Below are 21,939 nucleotides of genomic sequence, written 5' to 3'. Positions count from 1 at the left end.
CAAAAATTTATTTAACAAAAGAAGTTCAATGTGAAAATGCACATGGCCCAAATTTTATATTGTAGTAAAGCAGATGCTATAGAGGGAGGATATTCAGAAGCAATTGATTTCTTCCAGTGAACACACTCATAATTTTATTCTCATACCAAGGCTTCTAATATGATGACACTATTTCCTCATATTATCACCATCCCACAGAGTTCTGGTTCCCATAGTTGCCATCTCCACTCATTCCTCTATCACAAGACTCATAGGGGGATCAAACCCCGGCAATATTCCTTGGACATATCCGCCACCATTTAATTTCAGTGATAATTCCTTGTCAATAAATATTTTCAACTCAGGAGGGTACGCTTTGCTCATGGTGTCTACTCGGTGAGCTCAAAGATGTCTCCAAAACCCCAAGCACAATTTTAAAGAAGAGTTCCCTGCCCTTCTCTGTCCATATAAAATTAATGTGTTATGTGCTCTCACAAAACCTTCATAGTCCTTATCTCAATGTGAATTTTATAACTATTAGTATAATTGATTAATAACTCTCTCCCCCACCACAATGATAAGGCACGAGGGCATGGATTCTATCTAGCTTTGTTTCTCATTGCATTCCCAGGGCATACTTTAGTAGATGCAGACAGTATATACTTAATATTCACAAATTAACAAACGAGTAAAGGAAAAAAAAATTTGCACATCATTACTTGGCAAAATAAAAAAGGTGACTATCCTTAGTAGAACTCCAAGTAAGAATTCTTTTTCCTGGTCTCCAAAATCCAAAGTCTTAGAATTACTGCTCCATGGCCTCATCTGAGACCTCCAGATATTATAATGGCCTGTGCAAATGGCCTCTGAAAGCCTGTGGGAGGTGCTGGTAGGGACCAGCTAATTGTTGGACTGGTTCTCCGCTCTTTGGGATGCAGCAGTTTCTTTGGTCTAATTGCACTTCTGGAGCTCTGTGACTCTGAGCATGGGCTCTTACAACTCTTAAGTAAAAGCCAAAGGAGAAAAAGAATAAAAGAATCATGGTACCCATCTCAAGTTAAAGCTCTGCATTTTGGAAGAATTTATTTGTATATTTTATCTGTTGTGTTGATAATCTAAAAAAAATTATTTATGGTAAAACGTGCCCATATGCCCATTGGCTATACAGTATCCCAATTCATAATATGTGGATTATAAATTAGAAAAGTGAGATTCTAAGCCAGCCAATCAGATATACATTCCCAGTAGCAGCTTGTGTTATAGCACTTGTTCTGTCAAATAATTTATTGAGATCCAGATGCTCTAGTTCCCGATCTTCCCTGAGTAAGTGGTTGTCAGGTATTCCTGTCCAAAAACAAGGCAGCTGGTATTTAACTATAGGCTCCCACACTTGTCAAATGATCTCCAAAGAATATGAAATTGCTTGTCATCTTTGTCAAAATTACATATGAATGGGATATTTGCTGTGTTGTAATTAAAAACTCAATTAAAAGAAATTCTGAAATCATTATCAACTTTTCAGGCATGAGTTGTTCCACCCAAAAGCAAGCTGTTTATAGCTTAGGCTTTTACCAGGATTCAGAAGGTGGAGGAATTCCAAAAGAGGCCCAAGGATAGATGAGATCTGGACCAAGATGGAAGCATCCAAAAAGGGGACAACAGCAAGCTGTAGACAATGACATTACCTGTTAGGTGGCAAATGCTCTAATTCTAGCACTTGTATGTGCAACTGGAATTCTATAATTAGACTATCATTTCATTAATACTGAGGACCACTGTCCCTAATGAGTCTCTTCAAAATGAACAAATAGGACATAGCTTATCATCATGGCTCTCACTTATACAGGGCCTATCTACGAGATGCATATTATTGGACTAAATTAAGTGCACTACAGTGGGTGCCACCGAATGTAAGCACATTTGATTCTGAGGGAAACGATTATCTTAAGTGGCCAATCATTAACTGATGACAGACAGTAGGCATCAGTGGTGAGAGAGAGGCAAGGATGTGCAAGTATCTGAAAAGGAAACTCATCATTTCATAGCCATCTAGCTGAAGCTGGATGAGAAAGCAATCCCAGCCTCTGCCCGAGGCCAGTTAAGCAGTTTCTTAAATTAGGGCATGAATTAGTAATAGTAATAATTCAATAGAAGCCTCCATTTATTGAGAACTTACTATGTACTAACAAGAAAGCTAAGCCCTTTAAATTCATGATCACACTTAATCCTCACGACAACCCTGAGATATGTCTCATGATTTGTAAGTGGTAAACAGGAAGCAAATCAGTTTGACTCTAAAACCAGAATGCCCTAATCATGAAGTTGTCCATTCTAGATCCAGACTCAGCAGAGACCAGAGACTCTGGGGTATTTTACTACTTGCCTGGGCAGACCTAGTACCTGGGCAGAGCCAGGCATCTAGGTATGATGCTGAACCCAAGAAACTCCTATAGGTATTTTTTCCCCTTTTATTCATTTGAAGATTGTTTGGACATAATGAAAATTACTATTTATATTTTTATTTTTTAAGAGGAAAGAGCTTTGTCTTTGCTTCTGTGACCTAAACAGTGAATAGTAACTAGTAACTAGTAACACTAACCAGTGAATAGCATTAAAGCCTCATTTTAAAAAAGCAATGTTGATTTAAATTTTCCTAAGCCTCTATTAGTACAGAAGGGGTAAATAGTATTCCTAATCTGTAGCTTCAATCTTCTACTGGGCAGAAGCTTTATATATATTGGAATATACTGTGTCAGAAACCAAAGCACCCTTTTGTACAGAGCTGCCTCTGGAGTTCCTCTGTCAGGCATGACAATGGGGATGACTCAGAAAATCTTCCCTGTTTAAATGTTATTCCAATTCTAATTTCCAGAGCAGGGGCTTCACTTTTTGAAACAGTGAAGACTAGAGTGTGACTAGAGCAGAGAGTGTGCATTGGAAGCAGTGTGGGAAGAAAGGTTGAACAGAGGGGTGAGGACTAAGAAGGTAAGGCCCCCGAGAACCAGATATCCATCTAAAGGGCAAGTGTTCCTGGAACAGTGGGCCTTCTAGCTGGATATCAGTTATTTATATCTTGGAATGCAGTCTTTTATAATTTACTTGAATGAGGACAATGAGTGGATATTCTCAGGGAATATCCCAAGTGTTGGGGAATCCAGCACTGCTGGAGAAAAGCCCACATGCATGGAGTTAAGAAAGGAGCAGCATGAGAACCGAGGGTAGAGAGGGAATATTTTAATGGCTGGTGGAGAGTAACCTGAAAAGGATAATGAGGGACTTTTGAAGATTTCATCTGCTACGTCATTGTATGTGGTCCTTAGGAAAATAAGTAAATACTTTGACATTTGTCCTAAAGCCATGAAACATGACCTACCTCTCCTTCTCCCCCCAGTCGCCCTCTCTCTTCCTCCCAGCTGTCCTACTGGTCTCAGAGGCTTAAGAGTTTATGTCAACCTTTCCTAGGGATCTTCCCCTCGGCTTCTGCCACCTCTCCCACTTCCTTCGGGAATGTACTACATGAATTTTTGTGTGTTTGTTTTATTAGAGTCCTACCTTTTCCCACTATTGGTTCATTCTCTTCAGCCTCTAACCTTACTTCAACTACTCTACTCTTAAAATAACCCACTCCTGATAATACATTTCCTCTAGCTGCCATCTTATCCCTCTATTTCCTCCCATCCAAAGTTCTCTGCAAAGACTGCTCTGAAAAAGTCCCCTAAAGTCACGGCTTTCTAAATTTATAGGATATAAGTCCTTATACTGGATTTCATTGCTTTGGTTTCACTTGGGATGTTAGCACTTTCCTGAACCTCTACTCTTCTGATCTCTGCGACATGACACACTTCTGGGTTCCTTCATACCCCATTTCACTGTCCCCTCCCAGTGTCTTTCTTGGCTTTCTCAATGGCCCAACTTCTGAAATTTGGCATTCTTAGGCATCTGCCCTCACCTCTTTCCTCTGAGAGTTTTAACTACTACTTTTATGCTGCTGACTTACAAATCTGAATTTCCCACCCAGATACATTGTTCACAATTCAAGGTCATATATCCAACTGCCTCCAGAACACCTTCAATCGAATGTCTTATAGAAATCTTGAGATAAACATGCCTAAAAATGAACATCTATATCATCCCCTCTTCCTGTTTCTCCTTCAGTATTTTGGATATAAACTATATTACAAATCACCTAATCAGTCAAACTATAAGCTTGAAGGTCATCCTCATCAATGCTCACAAAATTTATCACCATACATTGTTATTCTTTTCTCTTTTTCAGATTTGCCCTCTCTGTTCTATCCAGTTCTCTCTGCTTAAGTTTCTGCTCTCACCGTCTGTCAACTGGACTACAGCAATATCGTCCTCAGGCGCTCGAATGCACCTTCCGTATTCTCCAAGTGCCTATGTTATGCCTTGGCCTCACTGGGTTTCTATCACCAACAGGATAAAACCTGAACTTTTCACAAAATATACAGGCCTTCCATAATCTGCTCTCTTGAGACTCATCTTTTGCTATTCTCTGCTCGGTATTTTAAGCTCTAGTCATACTGATCCTTTTACTAACTCAGAATACACTGTGCTATTTTTCACCTCAAGGCTACACTCACGCCATCTCCTCTTCCTGGGACTCCCTTCTTCTCCTCTTCCTAACTTTCTGTGACATCCCTGACTCTAAAAACTTAGGGATCCCATTCTATTCTCCTAAGCACCTTACATATCTCTATCACTGCATTTACCACTGCATTTACCATGACGTTCTCTGTTTGCCTATATAATGATAAATCCTTGAAAGTAAAGATGAGTATAATTATTTCTCTGACTCCTCAGTGCCCGAAGCAGGTCCTGAAACATGTAGACACTGCTCTGATTTTTACTAAGTACAATAATAACAGAAACAAATATGTGTCTAGGACTTCAGATTTTTTAGATTGTCTTTCCCATACAGCTCATTTAATTTTCATGCCAATCCTCCCTGGCTATTAAAAATGTGTATTTTATTTCAGTTTATACCATATGGAAATAATTGGCAGCTTTAGCTGAGACTACCAGAGAAACACAACACAGAAAGAAAACAGCTCATCTTTATTTTAATATAAATCTATAGTACTCTCCTGAATTAAGTTAATGAGTCCAAAAATAACCCAAACCACCACCACCACCACCAAAACCCAGAAACGAAAGCAAAAACACAAGATGTGTTTTAAAATTCCCCATTCAACATGTAAGCCGTAGTTTACTCCTGTTTCTGAGCTCTAAAACCAATGATACATAGTTATTTTCCTGTGCTGTTGTTGTTAATGGAACATTTTACATATCTATTTCTCCAACTTTTTGAGTAGAATTTTTAATCTTTCCTTGGTCCAGAAATTGCCAGTTCATCTGGAGTTCCCAGTTCCCATTTTGTATTTTTACCTGATTTTTTTCTTAACTTTTAGATAACAGACTAATTCACAAATTGGATTTTTTAAATGTAAAAGTATTAAAGTGAAATGGTTTGATTAAGACTTCTATTGCCCAGTTGAATAGAATAAAATAGTTATTAAATGCTATTTTTGTTCATGAAGCAAATACAGTTGTTATAAAACCTGTAACCCATCACCAACGCACTTAATGTTTTTTCTTTTAGACAAATAGCTTTACCTCTTGACCTAGAGAAAAAGGAACCTTATGGCAAAAAACAAGCTCATGCATTAAATGCTGTTAGAATTTTAATAATGGTTTGTCCAATATTTGAATTCACTTCCCTAAAGATAAGAAAAAGCAAATTAGATTATTTAGTTACTTCTTCCCTGCTAAAGGGAAAAAAATATCATTAGCAAAGATATTAACACATTCCTGTTCTGTTTTCATTTCTAAGTCAAACTATAGACTGTACAGATTGCTTTACAGAAAAACAGTTTTTTTTTTTTTTTGATAGATAGTTAACACAAAACTCAGGATTCTTGTTCTAGCATCTTTATTGGCTGCTACACGATCTTGAAAGATATTATTCCTTTGCTTCATCTTACAAAAGCTATAAAAATTAGAACTTGCCCATTACCAAAAAGACAACAGTTTGGGTCTAAAAGAAATCAGGGTGCTGTCTTGTGATTATTGTTCTATAAAATAGAACTATTAATTTCAGCAAGGACACTAGAATTTCTTGGCTTTGTCTGCACAAACATGAAGACCAGACTTCCAAATGCGATACAAGAGACTGTTGTCCAGGCTAGTAGATTTTTATAAATTTATAAAAATAATAGTAAAGATTTACATAGCATTGATTTTATGTCAGACACTCTTCTAAGCATGTTACAGGTGGCAAGATTTTTGTCCTCCTAATCATTCTGGGAGCCTAAGATCAGAACCCATAGGATATGCTCTCATCTCTTCCCCTCCCCCATGCTCTAGTGCCTTGAGTATGACTGTTTTGTATTCATTCCATGCAGGTGATTTCATATTGAAGACTCTCTTGCTTCATGGTGAAAAATTGTTAGGGAAGTCACAGAAGCCTAGCAAGTTAGAGTGAACAAGGATCTGTGAAATCATTCAGTTTAACCAGGACCTACAGAAGCTCTCTGACATGCCAGGTGCTGCATACCTATTCAGTGGCTGATTAGAAACTAGAATGTAGTATCCTGACCTCTGTATATACTACTATTCCAAATTCCTTTTCTCATGCGAACGATAAGCTACCCATTTGCTTCAAACAAATCCCCTGATCATCTGCAACCAGCCAGGTACCATTTTAGATACTGGGGGTATAAATAGGAAGAAAAAACACCCTCATGGAGTCATGCTATTGAATTCACTGAATAAACAAGGATTTACTGAGTGCCAATTATGCACCAAGCTCCAAACAAGGTCTGCAGAGATGGGGATGGGTAGAGTAGGGGAGAGAAGAGTACAAGACATGGTCTCTGATCTCCAAGGAGTTACACAAAAGACAAAGAGAAAACAAAAAACTCACAGGAAAATTAAAACAACAAACATTAGCATATAATTAAGCTATAGGGCAAATGAATACCAAAGGATTTCAGAGAAGGGAAGATCCAGAGGGTGGGAGGAACCTGTGCCATGTACATCTTGGAGAAAGTGGAGAGGTAAAGGTGATGGTTGCCTACCATGGGGTATGCAGTAGCCAGACTGAAAGACATGCACAGACTCTAAAAGACAGTGAGTAAAGGAAGGAACAGATGTGTAAATCCAAGTACAAGCACACATAACAATGGTAATTATTTGCCAAAGATGTATGCCATCAAAAAATGTACATAAAACATAATAGAATGCCTGCCTAGACAGAGGGGGAAGGGCAGAGGAATAAATATAATACATTAATTAATTGGTTGATTTAAAAATAAGATCAGGGCCCTCATAGACCCACAATAAAAATGTGTCATGACCTGTTTATGTCAACTCTTTTTTGTCATGTCCAAGGAGAAAACTCGCCATGGCCTGCGGTAAGCACTGTGGACCAATGCAGGACCGATTGACAATCTTCGTGCTGAGAGAAGAATGGAAAGGCGATTTGGGCAAAGGGACAGTATGAGAGGGGAGAGACCATTATGCCGGGAGAGGAAGGTGCATGTGGAGAAACCAGAGGAACTATGGGTGATTATATATGGCTTGGGTGTCTTATAGGAGCCCTCTAAAGTCAGGCAGATTAGATTGTTGGTGCTCCAGTGGGAAATCACTTGAGTCTAGGAGCTGATATGGCAGGACCATGCCCTGAAAGCGTTGGCTGAGCAGGTGAGTGATACAGAGAGAGAAGAGACAGAGGAAGGAGAGCCTGACAGCGTCTAACATCCGTCCTTGGGATGGAGGACACAGGTCGTCCACGTAGGAATTCAAACTATGTAGGGATGAGGGACTGAGGGAGTGGTGTTTGTGGTAAAGGAAGGGTCATGAAGAAGTGACGGCCACACTATGAGGAGATCATGAAATGTCACAGGGATGTATTTGTTTGGTTCTTTGGGTAGGACTTTATTGAAAGTTCGCTTCAGCGTGGCTGTGGTTCCTGGAAACAGTTAAGTGGGTCACTTGCTGAGCTTTCCTTAGTGGTAGACGAATTAGCCAGCTGTAACTCCCGGATCTCTATTTTTAAATAACAACTTGCATAAATCTCCAAAGACAAGAACTCGCCACTAGTATACAGCACATTCCGGCAGCTGCAAGTTATTATGCCCAGTGGAAATTAAATATCTTTTAGGGAAATCATGCAAGATCTCGTGACAAATATGAAATTAACCCCTGCCACCTCCCGGCCCAACTCATTTCTTCGCTCGCCTGCCATCCTAATAAGGAGAGTCCCGGGGGGTCCTGAAATGACAGCAGAGTTGGCAGTATTTTAAAAAGGCATTATTCATCTATGAGTATTAGTGAAACATAAAGCCTTTGTCCCTGATTGAGCTAGAAGCTCTGGAAATCAAATGTCAATAAACGCACACAACAGGCCCTTCCTAAAAAAACTGTTAACCCGTGGTCAGGCCAAGATGCTTAGAACTCCAGGGATGTAAACAAACAAACAAGCCACTTTATTCATCATTTTAGGTATTCTGTTTCTTTTGCTTAACATCCTCAAATCCCCACTTCTCTTTCTGTCTGACCGAATACATTCTCATTCTGGTTTTTTTTTTTTTTGCTTCTTTCTTTAATTACAAGCTCTAGATTTCAGATAATGTGTGACTTTTTACTTTCCGTGTTCATTGCCTATTTTTTACGTTAGGTTTGGGTTCCTGTAGTTTGTAGGAGATACGAGACACCGTGTCCTCAGAGCAAAACCAGAAAAACGAGCAAGAATAACAAGAGCTGGTTATGAGTGACTCCCAAGTACGCTGCCGCACCATTAGAAAGGGTCCTGAGGTCTGGAATGGCTTCAGGTATTCAAATGCCATCTGTAAATGGGTGTTTAATAAAAAGCCGGTCAACGCACTGGCCATAATTGTGTTTTAAGAGAAGGACGTGATTTGTTTGGCCGTTTTTACTAAAGGACAGAAGCCACACACGGCTTTGCCAGGAAACCTATTCCCTGGGTGGGTGAAAATGGAATCCTCAATTTTCCCAGGTCATTGTAAAGACACCACAACCAATCTCTGATTTCCCACGTGAGCACCAACAATCTAAGATCTAGGAGAGAAAAAGAAGGAATGCCTCTGGAAAGACAGTATAATTTTGGGTCTGATGCAAAGCAGAGGAAATCAGTAAGGACCTGAAAAGAGAAAGGGAGGCAATGGTTAGGATGGCAGTCCTATGTGGAGAAGCCCAGCACTCAGGCCCATCTCCTTGCAGACCTGCTGCAACTCCTTCACTTCCCATCTGGATCCCCAGGCCTTCCCTTAACTTTCCACAGGCGCCAGGACCTCTCCCAGCTCTCACAGGAAATCTGCAAGTGCTCAGGCTGCCAGGCAGCACTGTTTCCCTCTTTCTTCTAAGCCCAGAAATGGCTGCAGCCTGGGCCTTGACCTTGACCCTGTGACCTCCTATGTCAAGAAGTTAACACGGTTTCTGCCTCCAGCTAATGGTTTCCAACATCACAAAATGGGAGTCTATCTTATCAATTACGTGAACTTCAGTCTTTCGCATAAAGGTCATTATTGTGTTATGCACCTGGAATCACACTGTAATGAGGCACATCACATTCTCTTACAGTCAATGAGGGGGAAAAGAAGCACACAAAATGGAAATTACTCCTACAATGACCTTGCTGGGTTTCTACATCTGGCTAGCAGAGCCTGTTGCTATACATCAGGAAACTGATATGGCAGCTTTGTCATACTATCAGGCAGCCCAGTCCCATGTCAGCAAACATGCTATTATGGAACATATGGCGGAAGCCTATTAGGCGTGTGCACAGTTGATGAATTCCCAGTGTCGTGTACCCATGATGTTTACTGATTCACTGCCACCCTGCCCAGGGCTGCTTCCAAACATGTCAGAAAAATAAAATGGCATCCATATTTGCATTCAGAAGTTATTCCATATTTACACATGCTAATAAAAACAAAAGCTTGCTTCTAAAGGAAGGGGCAAGATTGGTAATTGATTTTCTGAGAGGCCCAAGTGTTTGACACGTACGGCATGACTTGTGTTTCACCGGAGGAGCAACGTGGAAAACACAGGGAGACTGGCTCGGCGATTTCTCACCCCTTGCTGGGCCAGCAGTAGCTGAGAGTGGACAGGAGCACCGAAGAGAGCCAGGGGTACCTGCAGATCACTCGCTTTGTCTCCCTAAACAGCTTGCCTTAGACTGTTGTTCCATGACTGAACAAATATTTGATGAACCAGTGAATGAATTAGCTCTGTGGAGAGCCACGACCTGATGATGCCCTGAAACTTGAAGTTCTGGCTCTGAAAAACACTAGTATTGTGGTTTTCATGAGCAGATCACTTATCCTCTCTGAGCCTCGATTCCCTTATCCATAAAATGGGTGCATTATCCTGCTTGTTATGTAAGGATTCTTTAAGTTACAAAAGACAAACCAATTCAAACTATTTTAAGAGAACACAAAGAATAAGTTCATTAGCTCTTATGGCCAGGAGGGATATTAGGCTCTCTGACCAAATCAAAGGATTGGGACCTGGGCTTTGAGTGCTACAATCAAGACTCAAAACCACCAGAACTCCCTCCTCCTCCATCTCACAGCTCAGCCCTGTTCTGTTCTGGCTTCATTCTCTCCTACTGCAGCCATCTCTTCTTCACTTGAATGAATCCAGCCACTCTTAACTCTAATTTTACATTCTTCTACAATCACAGACCCAGAGGCAAAGCTGTTTTTTCTTCCAAGTTCAAATCAAATCCTTCTTTAGTAAGCCAGGAGAAGTCTCCGATGGGCTGTGCCGGCTCACATGCTTACCACAGGACGAGAAGTCTGTGACTGACCAGGCATGGGGCTGTGTCCATTTTGTACCTAGGGTAAAAGGTAGTGGCTGGAGGGAATTACCAGGAGGGGGCTCCACCCCTGCTGAGCAAATGAGACAAAAATAAAAGCTACCACTCTGCTAAGCTAACTCACCAAGTTGTGGGGTATCTAGGCAAACAGCTACTGCTGCAAAAACACAGGTTAATATCGTAAGTCAATGGCTCTGTAAACTGCCAAATGTCACAGGAGTGCTAGCAAAATCACCACCATCTCTATTTCTCTATTTATTATTTCTCTATCCACGGGCACAACATGCTTTGGTTACTGTTAATGACAAGTTATAATTAATGACAAGCAATTGCCACATGTTTGGAACTGCTTTTCTGAGCATCCTATCTGTATGAAGGATAAAACTGGAATTATTATCATTCCCAGTTTTTACATCAACAAACTAATGCAAAGGGAGGTAACACAACTTCCTCAAGTCACTTAGCTAGCTGTAGAGTGAGGGTTTGCACTGGGAATAGAGTCTGGGCCAAAGTTCACATTCCCAACCATCAGGCATCAACAGCTCCTGTGCTAGAAGGATGAGGTGAAGGCTGAAAGGCAACTAATATTTTGTATTATGCTGTGTGTTCTTCCCCCAGTGCACTGCAAATGCCGCAAGATTGGTGATTGGATCTGTCTTACTCACAGTTGCATAAGTACGCCACTCTTAAGGTCTACATGACTGGTATGAGCAAAGTAGAGATAATTAGAACTGGGCTAGACTTTCTTTGAATGCCTGAATATCATTTAAATAATAGTGCTTTTGAAAATGAATATGCACATCCATTTTCCTAAAATTCAGAAAAGATGCATAATATTCAGGTGCCTAATAACTTGGCTGCTAGTTAATCATGCTTGACACTTATATAGCACTTCACCTTTTAAAATCACTTTAGAATATGTTAGTTCATTAATCCCTACAAGATCCATGTGAGACAGGGAAGGTGTCTGCACCTGCCCCTGATCCCCCTTCCTTCCCGTATGTAAGTACTTCGGTGGACCAGGGAAGGAAGAACAGAATTGGATAAACCAAGCAAGGAAACACATGCAGCCAAGAATGAAGGAAACTATTAGGCAGTGAATGTGAAAGGAATATCCTCTGACTCTGGAGAGGTTTGCCCTTGACACAAACTTAAAACACACAAAAATCCATATAATAATAATTACTCAATTCCAACTGGTTAACATGTAAGAAAATAGCAATCAACCTGCCATCTTCAACCTCAAACGCTTATACACCAATCACTTGACCTCATCTGTGGTCATTTCCTCTGATTAAGACATGCTTCTAACTGTACATTTTCATGATCTTTTTGTACTTACATTCCAAGTTCTGTTGCCCATTCTAATTTCTGCTTTTCTCAAAAACGATCTACCTAAAGTTAACATCCAGTGTGACTTGGGCCACATTCAGCCTAGATTCCTTCATGTTCTCTTGTCATTCGGCTAACAGTTGGCTCTAGGTTTGGATGTGATGCTGAGCTAATTCCACCAATCGTCTGAACATTTCACTCATACCCTGGGACTGCATCTGCTTCTCCTCAGGCTTGGATGCTGATCAGTGCTGCCATTTCATAATAGCAGAGAGAGAAGGGTACATGAACAAGGTAATAGGGCTAAAAACACCATCCTAGGATGCTTTGGAGCCACCAAAAAACATTTCCAAAATTAGTGACATGTCATCACAATTAATACAATGGCATAAAGATCAGACCCACCCAATCCAGGTTCCCATATAGAATATATTTCTAGTTAGTAGAGAATCATATTATTTCTGGCATTAGCTCATCCTCCTTCCTCAAGGTACCAAGGATTAAAGGGAAGGGAGTAGAGGATTATAATTTGAGCTTACATTCTAGGATCAGGAATACCTGGGTTCAAATTGATTGAACAAATTCCTAACCGTGTGAGCTCAGCTCTCTATCAGCTTCCACAGGATAATACCACAACCTACTTTATAGACTTGTTATAGGATTAAGTACAATAATCACTCACAGACTCAGCACAGTCTTAGGGATATAGTGAATACTCAGAAATAAATATTAACTGTCTCCAGGTTTCTTTGATACTCTCACACTCAATTTTGAGGTATGATACTAAGGCTTCCTTGTAATGGTATATCCAAGAATTCTAGGTGTTGATTGAGAACGGGAAATATGGTGTAGTCTGTGTTAAAAAATAATGATCTTTATCCACCCCCTTGAAACAGAAACATTCTGAATCACCCAAAAGGTCAGATGTTTTCCAACAGTTAGCAGACTAATATGCAATGTTGACCCTGGGCAAAGTCAGGGAATAGAGAGGTGAACTGTCTGTCATGATCCTATGTTTTTTATGCGTGTACCCTCTTTCTTCTTCTTGAGATACTACCCTCACTTAATTTTACTTTGGGGCAACTGAGGCCCGCATGCTTTGGATGTCCCAACAAACAAAGACCACTTTTTCTACTCATGGGGCTCCTCTGGCAGCTGAAGACTCCCAAGGTTACTGATAGTAGCTTTTGTCCATTTCTTATAACCACATCATTAACCTGGAAGATTTTTCAGCTCCTTTCCCTGCCTTCAAACAGCTACAAAGATAATCCATGATAAAGGGACTTGGCAGTGTCTCTGATTACCCATTAGCATGGGACATGGCAAGGATGTGGGGGGGGGGTTGCGAGGTGTGTTATCAAGTTCATGGGTTAATTTGCACTGGTACGGGGAAACCGGAGCAGACCTTTTTAGAATCAATCCACTGGGGGAAAATATAGAAGGAAGCATTCAAACCACGGTGCTCAAGCAGAATGAACACTTATTTCACAGACACAATTACAACTGCCAGGGGAGAAAATTTTTCCAAAACTATTTAATCTCCGAAATGGGCAATAAGCTTGTCAGCCTCTTGGGCATTTCAACCTTGGTGCAATGGTTCATAGCAAATCTTTCCATGACCAAACCCCATCAGATTCATCAAGTGTCTCCATTTTCTCACGATAAAAGTCATTTAAGGCTCCGAGGATGAGGCAAGCTTTGTGTGCGCAATATACGCTCTCTCTGTTACCAGTGCAAAACCTGGGGATGTGCTGGAGAAAGGAGCCTTGAAAAATGAAGATATTCATCTTGCAAGTGTTTGAGATGCTATTTCTAAGCTAATCTCCCCTACAAATCAACGAGTCCAATTCAATTCAAGTCCAATTCAAGCTTGTCTTCCAGAATGTCTAGTAAATCCTCAAAAACATGAACTATGTACTTGCTTTGTGTCTCACTTTCTACCCATCTTTCTCTCAGCCCCATGAGTTCATTATAGCTATGGAAGGTATTAAGATTCAGACTAGAATTAGCAGCCAGAGAATTTACTAGAACCAGCCAATTCCCCCCCCCATCATGTCTATTAATGACTGCAACATCATAAACAATAAAGTTTAATTAGGAACTAAAGCGTCTATAGCAATTAAATATGAAGGAAGTATTCAAAAACACAGCAGGAAGGATCATATTTTTAAAGTATTTAAATTGCAAATGATGTTATTAACAGAACTTTTAAAAGAAACTTTGCATTTGGGGGAAAAATGTCTAAAGTGCAGTGTTGACTCCATGACATTTACAGACAAATAAATATTTAGGATGGATCAATTTGTAACTATGAGCAGATGCTTCAGGAAATACAGAGAGCTAATGGGAGCTGTCCTTAATTTCTACCTCACTAAGACAATGAAAGAAAACCCGACAACTTAAAGGATTTCAGAGTAATGACATGACTCATTAGTGTTAAGGCCACTTCAAATTAAAAGACTTATCTTCAGCTACTGAGAGAAGGAATTGTTAATGAGCTTCATGCATGAATATCTGGAAAGGGCTCCTGCTTGCTCTTTAGGCATGAAACTACCTGAAGTTGTATCCACAGGTATTTAGGTTCCTAAGACCAGATTCTAAGTAATTTTGCCTCACTGCTTGATAAACAGTGTTGGTAATGGAAGCTGTGTGCCCACGATCCACAGAGAAAAGTGGGGAATGCTGTGCACCACAGGAGATGCTGGAGAAATGCTGGAGAAAAAGGGAAGCTCTACCATTAGGGAAAGACATGCAAAGGAAGTGCTAAGATGAGCCTTCACTGCTCTAAGTTTATGCTCTTCCAAATACAGTGGGGACAACTTGAGAACACAATGTAAAGGTGAAGCAAGGTTAGGCCTGTCTTTCTGAATACTCTAACACACTGCATAGCTACGAATCTGTCACTGTTTTTGGCATTTACTCTTGAACTGGGAATTGACCATCTTCTTCCCTATTGAACTCTACATGGATGAGGCCCATTCCAGAGAGGTGTCCATTTGAAGCCTCTGGTAATAAAAGTTTGGTGTTTGAAGGAACTATGCTGAATAAGTTGGTTTGTTTCTTGCAAACAAGTTACATAAATGGTAGTCTCATGGAAAAGGAAATACTCAGGTGCAAAATCAAATGAGAGGTGCAGAATATAAAGACTAAACGGGACTGGACCTCTGTAGATTGTGGCATCGTCTCCTATACCAGTTACGAAAAAGACATTAGATTAAGGGTCTCTTGACAGAGTTGGGAAACTGCCACAATAACTGGGCATTTGTTCATTGACTCCTGGGATGATCTATACCTGTAATTCATTTCTAAGTCTGGGAAGAAAGCAGAGGCTGATATTTTTGAAATGCCTTTCTAATGGCCAGGAATCATGGCAATTTTATTTTCTAGTATAATTATGTATTTTCCTACTCTGTGTTTCAACTGCAAAGGAACAGAAACATGGGATTCCCAGTTGAAGTTTTTAAGTTGACAGTCTGATAGCCTGATCTACTTTTATTTACTTTTAAATTTAAATTCAAAGCCAGTGTTCATAGGTACCTTTACAACAAGCTGCAGGCCTATGGGAAATACTCCCTGGCTCCTTGTTTATCTAAAGTTTGGCCCTTTATTATGATCAATTAATATTTCAGAAGGTTCATTTTTTTTTTCTGAGATTGGAATAGATGTCACTTTCCAGAAAGCCACTTTCATTGCTATTCATTTTCTTTTCAGTGTCTTGTTTATGACTCAAAAACACACAGATGATTTCATAATGAGAGCATATTATGTAGAAATGGAAATATAATCTTTGAAAAGTGTGACTTTTTATGTGTTAGGTAACATTTCTCTTCAATTTTCCTTCTCATGTGATTTTTTTTCTTCTTTTCTAAAGGGAAATAAGTGTTAGGAGAGAACTGACATATATATCAGGAATTTAAAATTATATTTCTTAAACTACTATAAAATCTAAAGGGAGCAGGTGATTAAAGTCCTTCATTTTTAAAGAATTCTCTTTGAGAAATCCCAGAAGCTGGAGAAAAATTGTTTTTATTATCGCTTAAGTTTCATTTAAGGGCATAGAATATACCAGGTTCTATAAAGAAACAAAATATTTGCCTCTAATATTATATACAATTGTTTTTGTTTTTAAAAGCAATACAGTTTATAATGTAAAAGATGCCAAGATGCCAATAAAGCCAATGACCATGAACATCATGTAGTCATTTATTCATTTATTTTCTAACTTATTTAAGAAGTTAAATGAGGAGTACCTACTATATGTGGTTACACAGGCTATTATGGCAAGCATGAACATGAATAACGTATGTCTTTACCTTTAAGAAATTTATAATATATTAATAGAGAAAGACATAATCAGAGAGCTATAATATAGGTCAGAAGGATTCATTAGTTGCATATAAAATCTAATTTGTCTGATATGAGAATTGCTACCCCAGCTTTCTTTGGAGGAACGGTGGCATGATAAATGGTTCTCCATCCCCTCACTTTCAATCTGGAGGTGTCTTTAGGTTCAAAGAGAGTCTCTTGTAGACAGTATATGCATGGGTCCTGTTTTGTTTTTGTTTTTGTTTTTAAATCCAATCTGAAACCCTGTACCTTTTCATGGGAGCATTCAGCCCATTCACATTGAGGGTAACTATTGGCAGATATGAATTTAGTGCCGTCATATTCCCTCTATAGAATGTGCCTGTTAATTTCTGGTCTATATCAAAAAGTAATCAAGTATTATATGTTGGCTAATTGAACATAAAAAAATATAGGTCAGAAGGTTCAAAATATTATGGGATTTCTAGCTCAAGATGGCTTACTGACGGTATACGTAAACTTGTCTTCCCTCTCAAATTACTACTGATATAACCTTATAAACAAACCATTATAAAAGCCATGAGACAGGAAAATCAGACATCCCAACAGCAGAGCAGTATACTGATAGGAATTTGAGAAGACCTAAATAAGATAAGAATAGATTGATAGGCATTTCTGTTCCATGTAGCTTAAAGTAGTTTTTGGTAGACTAAGTCATCTGCTGAGAAGAACAATTTTCCAAAAGCAAAATAAACATAAAAATCCTGTTTAAAGATAATACACAGCTGCAGAAATAATGAAATCTGGATAAGTGAAAAGCATGGAAAGGGGAGACTCTTAGAAAGGTACAATAATGGTCATCAGCCGTACCTCCCCTGGAAGCTTGTGCTGATTCTTGCATGTGTAGACTGAAGAAGTGGGTTTTGACTAGGCAGAGGGCCACTTTTGAGGTCAGAGAAACCAATAGATACTTTGGAGGTTAGGTGAGATGGAGTTAAGAAATTGGATACTTAAGGAGCTTCAAGAGAGAACTGATCCTCTCTCCCTTAATATGTGCCAAATTCTGAAGATGTACAAAATAGGAGGCTTAAGAACTAAGCTACAAACTCTGAGAAGTAAAGTGAAAAATTCTGCATCTCCTGGAGCTAAGACGACAAAACCTTCTAGTGTAAATGGACTTAGTGAATACAACAATCTCTTAATTGGAAGTGACAAAAACCTTTGGACTAGAGACAGGGAAAATGAGATATAGACTGAGTTTTAGTTTAATTTAATAAAAACTTTAATCCAGCCTAAACCTGGCCCGTTCCTAAATGATTTAAGATAGCCCCTCTCAATCTACCTAGTAGAGGAAAAGATAATCCTCTTCTGGTGCATGATCACAATATCTGGGTTTTCATCCATATTTATATATATTCAGTGTTTTTCACTTATTAAAAACATTCTAGGCATGGTAAGGGAAGGGCCAAGTGTCAGAAAACCAAGAGGAAAAAAATAGGCAACATAAACAGATATATATGTGATACAGACATTAGTTTTGTAAGATAAAAACTATAAAAAACTGATTAATATGAACAAGGAAAGAAAAATGAAAGAGGAAATGGGAGTTTTTATCAGGTAATTAGAATCTGAGTCAGTAATGTTTACACTTTATACACATATGAACATTGATATATATATGTATATGTATGTATATGTGTGTGTATACATATATATATGTATATATATATGAATGATTCATTATAGGGATTTGTCCTTACACAACTGTGACAGCTGGTTAAAAATTCACTGTATGGTGGATGTCTTGGTATTTTGTACTGGAGCTTCATGTTTAAAATGTTAAGCATTTTGGGGGAAAAGATAGATATATATAAAGTTGAGGACAGTGAAAACAAACTAGAATCCAAAAGATTGAGTGGAACACATGAAGTGACTAAAACCCACACCAGTCTTTCACTGCCTTTAATTTTTATGGCAATTTTCATGCTCAAGAAGATCTTACCCTTCATCACACAGCTGACTGAGGATTCAGAGAAGCTGAACTAGGAAGACACTGAAGACCTAGCCACTGCCCAACACCAACGAGATGAGCCAACAGATCAGTGAAAACGTGTGTGAGAAGCAATGGCATCTGCTTTTACTTTATGACCTTCTGGGTATGAATCAATATGACTACTGCTTTAATTCTTCCTTCTGAAACTCATATATAATGTCTTTTGTAGGTCATTTGAACTAAAAACATGTAAGGAAAAGCACTCTTGAAATGTAGCTTAGCCTAGCATAATTGACATAATACAAGGCCACCAAAAAAATCTATACAAAGAATTAGATGGGGTTCCATCTTCTATCTTAAAGTGAAATTAATGCATAGAACACAACACTGGACAGAGTTGTGTACAAAATTAGTAAACTTGAAGACAACTGAAAAGATCCAAATGGAAGCACAGAGTGATTAAAAAAAATGGGTAGGGGGCAAGAATAGAGCAAAAGAGAAACAGTATAACATATATGCAATGGGTACGTCAGAAAGAGAGGAAAGAGCTGGAAAGAAACAATATTTGAAGAGACAGTGACAAAATAAAACCCCTCCAACGGAAGAAAAACAGTAATTCACAAGTTCAAAATACTCAGCAAACTACAAGTAGAATAAATATTTTAAAAAATCATTAAGGTACATCATAGACACATGAACTTTAAAAAAGACAAATAAAATAAATGTTAAAAGCAACCATAGGAGAAAAAGACACAATCTTCAAAGGAACACCAATTAGAAAATTGGTGACTTCTCAAGAGAAATGATGTAAACCAGAAGACAATAAAATAATACCTTAAAAGTGCTAAAAATCACTGTCAATTTAGCACTCTACAGTGAATACAGTGTAAATGTACAGTGAAAATACATCTCAATAATGTATCTCAAAAATAAAGAGGAAATAAAAATATTTCTAAAAAAACAAAAATTGAGACAATTCATTGACAGTAGGATTGTACTAAAGGGGATATTAAAGAAAGCTCTTTAAGCAAAAGGAGTATGATCATAGAAGAAGATATTGAAATGAAGAAAGAAAAATTAGTAGCAATACAAAAATAAATATGTGGGCAAATATAACTGAATTTAGGTGGTACGAAAGTTCTATCATTGTTATGGAAAAGGTAAAAATCATCATTTGTATTAGGCTGTAATAAATCATGGGAGACTATTTTGATCTCTTAATCATTAAACATTTGTTTAAAAATGTAAAACCGATAAGATAATAGAAAAAAATGAAAGGCAAAAATCCAAAAGAAGGCAAAAAACCCACAAATGGAGTAAAAAAAAAAAAAAGCAAATGGGCCAAATAGTAAACATATAATAAAACGATGGATATAAACCCAAATATACAAGTACATTAACTATAAAATGGAAAAAATAGTCCAAGTAAAAGATTAATATTTTCAGACTAGGTTTTAAAAAGTTTTATGTGCTTACAACAATGAGGTGCCATTTAACCATTAATCAAAGAAAACTGGTATATCTATACTGATACCTGCCAAAGTAACCTTAAGGAGAAAGGATTACTAGAGATGAACAGGTTCATATCATAAATTAGTCCACAATGAAGACATAAATCTGAAAGCACCCAATACAAAAAAATTAAGCAGGTTTCTGCTATAAGTCATACACATAAAAAGTCTCAAAAATCAGTGATTTTTTCCAAAAGAAACCCAACTAACCACAAATGAGAAGTAGTAATGAAGGCTGGAAGAAGTAGACTATGGTTAATTGGTCACGAAATTTTTATCATTGTGTGTGTGTATGTGTGTGTGTGTCTTTTATGCCAATCTTCTCTTGAGCAGCCAATTTCAATGTGTGCTTCAGGATTAAGCTTTATGTATAGCTTTATAAAGTGGGAATTTCAGAAGTACCTGGGTAACTTATGGTCTTCCGTGCCAAGACAAGAGTCTATGCACTATCTTTAATGAGAAGCCCATCTAGTTATAGAAGAAGATATTGAATAAATATTCAATATTTCTTCAATTATTCAATACAAATATGAGCAAACATGTATGGAACACTCACCATTTGAGGGAAACTGCAGCATGAAAAAAGAGTCACTGACTCAACAAACAAAAGTAATCACTAAGGAAGCAAGTTAACAGAAGAAACAGGAAGAAAAAGTATATATATATGTAGATATATGTATATATGTGTATATATATATATATACACATTTTTAAAAATCTCATAAATATTTTAAAAATATATTATCTATGATAAAAGCAACTGGCTTCTATGAAAAATAAATGAGCAGAATTCTTGGAAATTAAAAAGAGAATTACCATAAACTTAATAAATTAGAATGGTTGAAAACTGAATAATGAACTCAAAGATCAAAATAAGGGATTCTCCTACAAAACAGCACAAATGACAAAAGGTTGGAGGGTAAAGAAAAAGCGATGACTTGTTAGTTTATACGGAACAATAAAATGTTCAAGAATCTCAAAGAAATTTTTGAAATAAAGCCATAATTAATTGGGATCTGTCTCAGCAGATATCAAATAAAAAAAGATAAAAGGACTTAGAAAAAACAAGGAAAAAGACTAATTTTATTAATAAACATTTTAAGCTTCTGTACTGAAAAGGCTATGAGGAGCAAAATTAAAAGATAACTAAGAGGAGATACCTATAACAATTGTTTACTATTCATTTTACACAGATTTCTTTAAAAAAAAAAATAAAGATGAGTAAGCCAATAGAAGTTTGAACAAAGGACCATTTACAAGAAAAGAGATACATGTGGCTAAGAAACTTATGCACAATTCACCAGTCTCACTAGTATGAGAATAAAAATTAAAATAAGAAGACGGTATATTTTGCCCATTTGATTACAAATGTGAAAAACATTACTAGTATTTTTGAAAATGTGGTGAAAAGAGCAACCTCAGATACTATGCAGTATAAGCCCTTTTGGAAGCAATCTCTCCATGTGTAGCTATCAAAATATAAAATGCACATACTCCCTGACCTAGCAACCTCATTTCTAGGAATCTCTCCTAACAGAAATCTTGCATTTATTTACACAAAAGTCACACATATTCAGTGATTGAAAAAAAAAAGAGACTTCTGAAAACTGCCAGTTATTGAAACCCAACTTTGATAGTTTAAGCAACAAACAAAATCAAAAAGTAAAAACCATAAATCCATTAAAACAAACAATAAGAGAAAGAGGAGAGTGCATATATGTGTGTACATGTATATACATATTTATAGGTATATGTATATATGTGTATCTATATACAGATTATTTCCAAAACATATTGTTAGATACTATTTAAAAAATAACTCAAGTGACAGAATAATGCTTACAGAATAATTCCATCTAAGAAGCAGCGGCAGAAAGAACAAACACTAGGAAAGTCAGGGTACGTGCCTGTGTATATATGTGTATAGGTAAGGGGCTAGACTCTTACTAGAGGTT

The 21,939-nt window shown here is 37.8% G+C and overlaps 1 protein-coding gene and 1 pseudogene across 1 annotated transcript in view; both read right to left on the bottom strand.

Moving 5' to 3' along the window:
- ST6GALNAC3 (ST6 N-acetylgalactosaminide alpha-2,6-sialyltransferase 3) overlaps positions 1-21,939 on the bottom strand; it is a 528,622-nt gene that overhangs the window by 91,298 nt on the left and 415,385 nt on the right. The gene's annotated exons all lie outside the window — the stretch shown is intronic.
- Positions 37-670, bottom strand: LOC123387350 (annotated as a pseudogene).

Source organism: Mustela putorius, unplaced genomic scaffold, assembly GCF_011764305.1.
Source record: "Mustela putorius furo isolate JIRA1106 unplaced genomic scaffold, ASM1176430v1.1 tig00003853_pilon_pilon_pilon, whole genome shotgun sequence".
In the NCBI taxonomy this organism is placed as follows: domain Eukaryota; kingdom Metazoa; phylum Chordata; class Mammalia; order Carnivora; family Mustelidae; genus Mustela; species Mustela putorius.
The sequence above is the reverse complement of the archived record's forward strand: the minus strand, read 5'-3'. Positions and strand labels throughout refer to the sequence as shown.